Below are 7,549 nucleotides of genomic sequence, written 5' to 3' on the forward strand. Positions count from 1 at the left end.
AAAAACCTGGGCCTCTCAGTCTGGAGCGGGCTCCACTACACCTGCAGCCTGTGGACAGAGAGTCTGCAGACAACATGTCAAGCTCCGTGTGTTCTGTGCAAACAAAGTTGCTTGTGGGGAGAAAGGCAGAAAGTAGAATGTTTAGGCTGACTGATGGCTGAACAATGGGTGGAAAGAGAGGCTGGAAACTTGACTGTGTAGGTAAGAGATGAGAGACTGGCGAATAAAAAATAAACAAAAGGAGTAGAGAAAGAGGCCGGGTGGGGAAGGGGCCTGCAGAAAGGTGTGTGATGGGCTGGTTGGTCTGCTGTTGCCGGGCCCAGACGGAGCTGAAGGGATTTGTGTGCACGCAGAGACCGCTTATTCTGTTGTTCCACCAGAAATTGAGGGTAGGACCTGGAATATTGCACAGAGCCCTTGCCAGCTCTAAGACTTGAAAGCAGGCCTGAGAGGGAGGGGAGGCAGGGGAAATACATTGGCCCCCTATTTCCATCGGGAGAAGGAAGCCGAGAAAACAGCAGAGGAGAAAACAGATTCGAAGACCATGAGACCTGGAAGAGATTGTTTAATTTAACCTCTTCCTCTACAAACAAGGAAGCTGTAGCCCAGGGAGGGTAAATGACATCCCAGAAGGTCACTGAGTCTTCTCCAATCCAAATGTTGCAGGTGTCTCCTCCCAAAAGATATCTTCAAGTCCTAGCCTCCGGTCCCTGGGAATGTGACCTTGTTTCCAAACTTGATGGCTTTGAATGCCATCAAGTTAAGCGGAGGTCATACTGGAGTGGCTGGGCCCTTAATCCAATATGACTGCTGTCCTTAGAAGAAGAGGACAAGAGACAGATGCACAGGGAAGAAGGTCACGTGACAGTAGAGGCTGAGATAAGAGGGATACATTTATAAGCAAAAAATGCCAAGGGTTGCCAGCAACCAGGAGAAGCCAGGGGAGAGACACAGGGCAGACTCTCCCTCTGAGTGTCCAGAAGGAGCCAACCCTGCCAAAACTTTGATCTTGCACTTTGGCCACTAGAAGTGTGAGAGAATGCATTTCAGTTGTATTAAGCCACTCAGTTTGTGGTACTTTGTTCTAGTAGCCCCAGCAAGCTAATATGCTAGGCGGAGGAAAGCATGCACATGCCAAGTATAGAACCGCCCCGAAATGCAGCAGAGCCCGCGATCACACTTGCTGGCTTCCTGTGGAGTCTGGATCTGCAGATGGATTCACCTTTGTATTAGTTTGTCTTGCACTGATATAGAGAAATACCTAGGATGGGTGCAGTGGCTCAAACCTGTAATCCCAGCACTTTGGGAGGCCAAGACAGGAGAATCGAATGAGCTCAGGAGTTTGAGACCAGCCTGTGCAACATGGTGAAACCCTGTCTCTACAAACAATGCAAACACTAGCTGGGTGTGGTGGTACGTGCCTGTGGTCCCAGTGACTTGTGAGGCTGAGGTGGGAGGATCACTTGAGCCTTGGAGGCAGAGGTTGCAGCAAGCTGTGATCATGCCACTATGCTAGCCTGGGTGACAGAGCCAGACCCTGTCTCAAAGAAAAGAAAAGAAATATCTCAGACTGGGTAATTTTTAAAGAAATGAGGTTTAATTGGCTTCTAGTTCCTCAGGCTATACAGAAAGCATGATGCTGACACCTGCTCCGCTTCTGGGACGGCCTCAGGAAACTTACAGTTATAGCGGAAGGCAAAGGGGGAGTGAGCACTTCACACAGTTGGAATAGGAACAAAAGAGGGTCGGGGGGAAGTGCTACACACTTTTAAACAACCAGATATTGCAAGAATTCACTCACTATCACAAGAACAGCATTAAGGGGATAAAGCTAAGCCATTCATGAAGGATTCACCCCCATGATCAAATCACCTCCCACCAGGCCCCACCTCCAACGCTGGGGATTACAATTCAACATGAGATTTGAGGACACAGATCCAAATCATATCAACCATCTACAAGTGCTAGGTTAGCTGGGAGGGCTGAGCAGATGTGGAGAGGTGCCAGGGGACTCAGGGGACAGGCAGAGAGAGCCGGCCTGGGCTGGGTGTTGTCACTGTCTCCTCTACAGGGCCTGCACCTGCACCACCAGGCTCTTTGCCCACTGCTGCTCCTGCCTGAGCTTTGCTTCTCAGGGGATGCACCCATGGTGCCACAGTCCTAAACACACAGGGGCTTCTGGCCCTTAACCCTCTCTGATCCTACACTCATAGACTGCAGGGATCGCTTTGGTGCCCCCCAGGGTCTTCTCTGTCTCGGTGCCCTCTGCCTCCGAGGCAGCCCTGTGAACTCCCCGGATCCATCCAGTCCCTACCTGGTTCTTTATCACCTCCCACACCTCTCCCTCAGTCTACCCCATTTGACCCACTGGAAGGAGTTCAGCAAGAAGTCCCCTCCCAAATGTAGAGTGCTGCCCCTCCACCAAGGCCACCTAGACTGCACATACCCTTGAGGCCTCCGCTCTGTCCTCGACACCAGCAAGTCCCCTATATTGAGGAGGTTAGAATGGAAAGCTAAGGGGCAACACCTCCTGATGTCCTAATAAGAAAAGGTGTAATTTGAATAGCTGGGGCTTCAGGAAGAGGCCCCCCAGGCCCCTCAGGGAACAGCAGCTCCCTAGGGGGAAGAGTGGGTTTCCCAGAGCCCTTAGCCTGAGTGCTTTCCTTCCTTCCCTCTGTCAGGCCTTCCCAGTATCAGGTCTCGTCCTCTCTGTTCCCACCCTTGTCACTGTATTGCCTGCTCAGGTAAGGTGTGCCCATGTGAATTCAGGCTGTTTCTCTAAGTTTAGGGGGCCTTTGTACTAAAACTGCAGATTTCTGAGATCTATACCCAGGGATGCTGCCTCAGGAGGTGAGGGGCATGGCCTGGGATTTGCATTTTGGAGCTAGCTTTCTAGTGTTTTTGCTGTGGGGTGGTCCTCAAACCCTAGATAGTATTGTCCTTAGACAGTCTAAACACTTCTGGTGTGGGGAATTTTGGGGACAGTGGCAGGTGGTGGAAGGGACTATGTTGATGGCTCAGTCTTTCTGTGCTTCTTTTCAAGGGGGACCCCATCCAATGCCACTGGGCATTGCCCCAAACCTGGGGCCTGGGATAAGCCTTCCCAGGGGGATCTGGGCAGAGATGTGGAGATACTGCTGGCCATGGTTATGATAGTCAGGGAGGGAGTCAGGCAGGGGGGCTGCACCTAGGTTGGTGTGTGGACTGGTAGAAAGTTCTCTACAGGAGACAGCAGGGAAAGAGGGAGGAAGAGGATCCAGCAGAGGGAAAGGCAGAGGGGTCAGGGGCTTTGTGGGGCTGCAGCTTCCTCCAGATGCCTTGACAATGCCATCCACAGCTACTGGTCATGCTCAGAGCAGCTGCCCTCCTCCAGGTGGAAGCTGCTTGGCAGCACCTGGCTACATAGGTTATCTGTGGCAAGGAGGGATCGCTTCCTATGTCAGGAGCTTGCACCTAGCTCAGAGAGGGAGAGCTAGGACAAGAAAGAAAAGAAAGACAAGAAAGAAATGAAAAATCCAGCCTCTCCCCACCGGCCTTCTCTGAGTATGCCCTACCATAGTATCTGGCAGTGCTCACTCGAACCCACCTCCCAGCTCAGGAAGGAAAGATGGGGAGATCATTCCATATTACAAGGGTGGTGGAATGGGGATGCATTCAAATTCCTCTGGCTATACTTTGCCTGTCCCTCTGTGGGCTGGCTGCCTATCACCCGCACCCAGGCAGGCCCAGACTCCCGGGATTGGGGTGCCATGGTGGGGGAATGAGCCTCTGTCTCTGGATCACGTCTTGAGAGACACCGTTGGGTGCTGCTGGGCGCTTGGCATCTGCAAAGTATGCTCCACACCCCACACAGGTGCCCTCCCCTTGATAAGGGAGGCTGAGCAAACATCTCAACATTAATCAAATACGTGACCTCAGGAGTGTCTCCTGTAGTTCTTAAAAAAGGAAATCGCCAAGCGCGTTCCTGTTGTTAAGCCAAAAATAGAGAATAAATAAATAAATAAATAAGGAATATAAATAAAATAAAAAAAAATACATAATAAATAAATACATAAATAAAATAGGAACTCCAATAGAAATGGAAAGCAGACCACACACTTGCCTATTCAGCTGCTTTTATCGTTGCTTCGCCTCTGGCCATCTCCCACTAAAATCCGAAGCCTTGCCCAACTGTATTTAGAACTCTGTGAAGAGAATTGTGTGCTGAGTTTAAAAGATATGTTTTGTTTTAATTAGACATATGTCTCACATGTCACCTGGTGCTGACAGCAGTCACTGTAGGTTTTCTTGGCCCTGACAAGGGAAGGTGAATCAGGCAGAATCTGTCTTTGCTCATTCTCTTTGACCTGTAGAGTGAGCTCTGTATTTCTTTATGGTGTAATTCCTTAGTTAGGTCCAGGGTCAAAATAGTGTAGTTATTGTCTTAAAGCAGCATGATTTGTAATTCTTTGGGTATATACCCAGTAATGGGATGGCTGGGTCAAATGGTATTTCTAGTTCTAGATCCTTGAAGAATCACCACACTGTCTTCCATAATGGTTGAACTAGTTTACACTCTCACCAACAGTGTAAAAGTGTTCCTATTTCTCCACATCCTCTCCAGCACCTGTTGTTTCCTGACTTTTTAATGATCACCATTCTAACTGGTGTGAGATGGTACCTAATTGTGGTTTTGATTTGCATTTCTCTGATGGCCAGTGATGATGAGCATTTTTTCATGTGCCTGTTGGCTGCATAAATGTCTTCTTTTGAGAAGTGTCTGTTCATATCCTTTGCCCATTTTTTGATGGGGTTGTTTGATTTTTTTCTTGTAAATTTGTTTAAGTTATTGCGGCACTATTCACAATAGCAAAGACTTGGAACCAACCCAGATGTCCATCAATGATATACTGGATTAAGAAAATGTGGCACATATACACTATGGAATACTATGCAGCCATAAAAAAGGATGAGTTCATGTCCTTTGTCGTGACATGGATGAAACTGGAAACCATCATTCTGAGCAAACTGTCCCAAGGACAGAAAACCAAACACCGCATGTTCTCACTCATGGATTGGAATTGAGCAATGAGAACACTTGGACACAGGGTGGGGAACATCACACACTGGGGCCTGTCGTGGGGTGGAGTGAGGGGGGAGGGATAGCATTAGGAGATATACCTAATGTAAATGACGAGTTAATGGGTGCAGCACACCAACATGGCACATGTATACATATGTAACAAACCTGCCGGTTGTGCACATGTACCCTAGAACCTAAAGTATAATTTTAAAAAAAGAAAAGAAATAGTGTAGTTATTAAGAGCAGTTACCCTCGAGTCAGACTGGGTTTGAATCCTGGCTATTGCACTTATTGGCCTTATGAGCTTTGGAGGCTGGATAATCTTCTCTATGCCTCAGTGTCCTCCTCTATAAAATAGGATTCCTGATAGTACTTATCTCATCGGGTTGTTGTGAAAGTTAGATGTGTTAGCAGTGTCACATGCTTAGGGTTGTGCAGGGTACATCCTAAACACTTAAGATGCATTATTTTTATTTCAGTTCATGCTTTACGAGTATTTGCCATCCTTTTCTGCTTTTAAAGCACTATCAGCAAACAGCAGGAAAAGTCACCATTGTCAGAGTAACACACCGTAGTTTGACCCACACCCACAAAACAGGGCTTAAGGAACTTTTTTGCATGAACGTCTGCAAATTTTTGTTTTTCCTCCTAAATACCTCCTGCTCCATTATAGATTTCTGAGAATTCAGGAACTGATCACTGCTTTTACAGTAAATTTGGCAAAGGTGTGTATTTTCTTTCCATCCAAAAAGGGAACTGGAATTCTGTATCCCCAGTCCTTATTCCTGAGTGTCCTTGAATTTGTGCCTGGTTTGAGGGAGATTGGCTGAGGATTCAATGACATCATTCTCATGAAGTGCTAGCCCCGCATATCCTGGACGCTCCATAGGGATATATTCCCATTCTTTGTTCTTCTGACCTGTTTACCAGCCTTGACTATTGCTACAGCTGTGGCAAGCCTTCCCCTCCCTGCCCCACCGGGATGATGACTGCATAGAAACAATTGTTTTATAAACCCAGTCAATGAGCAAGGAGGAAGGAAATGGACATATGATCTCCTAAATAAAATTAGACCACCAAGGCTGAGAAACATTTAATTTGTGGCCCATGTTACAGAACTGGTTTCCTCAGATAGGGAATTTTCTTTTTGCCAATTCTTTGATTCCAGAAGTAGCCATGTCAGGTGGCAGGGGTGGCACCTCTCAATGGTGCCCAATTCCCTGGCTGGCATTTGAATGAGCAGGGTCCTTTTAATCCTGTGGCTGCTTACCCCAGAGTCACAGCAGATGGAATCTGCTTTTTATTACTTTTGCCTGTGGCCCCTGAGTCCACACCAGAAACCACTCAGGCAGGATCCGGAATGCATACAAACCTCATCAAATAAAATGGAGGAACAAGTCCACTCTGGCTTCTGAGAACTCCAGGAGCTGCTGGAAGAAGGTGCTTCATCTCTGCAGTGCTTGGAACCCTGGCTGTCAAAGAAAACGGTGGGTTTACAGGGTTCAGGGAAAATAGAAGTGTCACCTAAAAACTAGACCTCAAAGTAGGGGGATGTGGAATGCCATCCTCTATAGCAGTTTTTTCTGTAGCTAATTACTGGGGCACTAGATCAATTATTTGTAGAAACCCTGTTCCTGAGGACCTAGCTTCTGCAAAGCAATTTATTCCCAGAGATATCCTTTCTGCCTCTTACTTTCTCCCAGAAATTTATTCTCTGCTTCCCCTACTGGGAAAAGAGTTGCCCCTTTAAATATAGCTCATAGAATTTCCACATAGGCCAAGAATCATCCATCAAGAGCATACACAATCAGAGAAATCTTTATATAAACACTGCAGTTCCCCTACTGCACGACAATGACCAGATTTCCGATGTCCCCACCTTCCACATACCCTGGCACTGGTGTTGTCCAGCTGTGGTCAGTTCATCCAAAGGGAGGGTTTTCAATGCTCACGTTTCTTCCTGTTACGGGCTCCAGCTTTACCTGCCTCTTATTGTTCTCCTTCGCCTAGGGAGTGCCAAGTGTAACAATGACCCCAGGAATTCAAGCCAAGGAGCCCAAGAGGGGCCAGATGGCGCCTTCATTACTGGTGCCAGAACTGTGGTGTTTCTCTGAATGTAAGACTTTGACGCAGACTCTGAAATATTATCACGTAAGCAAAGAAATTTGTTTTTTGTTCAGAAAGAATGACTGGTTATTGTCAAAGTTCTGCAATGTCTGCACCTTAGTACTGGCTGTTAAGTGGCCTTAGATGAAGACCATTTGATAATCAGCCCAGAAGGCCAAAGAATTGTATGACTTTCAGGTGGACCCCAGCGTATGCTTGGTGGGGAAACATATTGGTGCATATGCTTTTCTCAGTGGGAACTAGAACATGAACTCTGAACATTCCTGCACCTATTCTAAGCTTCACAGAAAGTTTTATATTGAAATTCTGTTAAGCCTTGCTGTAGATGAAGAGGTACGAACTGTCTGAAAATCATGTTAA

General features: G+C 47.2%; 1 long non-coding RNA gene across 1 annotated transcript; it reads right to left on the minus strand.

Annotated features, from left to right (window-relative positions):
- Positions 1–301: 301 nt before the first annotated feature.
- LOC115834676 lies at positions 302–7,183 on the minus strand. Its single transcript, XR_004029560.1, has 3 exons — positions 6,953–7,183; positions 6,435–6,534; positions 302–4,184 (listed from the first exon to the last, which is right to left on the minus strand). It is a non-coding gene; the product is annotated as an uncharacterized LOC115834676 (long non-coding RNA).
- Positions 7,184–7,549: the final 366 nt, after the last annotated feature.

The sequence above is a fragment of the Nomascus leucogenys genome, chromosome 4, assembly GCF_006542625.1.
Source record: "Nomascus leucogenys isolate Asia chromosome 4, Asia_NLE_v1, whole genome shotgun sequence".
Classification (NCBI taxonomy): domain Eukaryota; kingdom Metazoa; phylum Chordata; class Mammalia; order Primates; family Hylobatidae; genus Nomascus; species Nomascus leucogenys.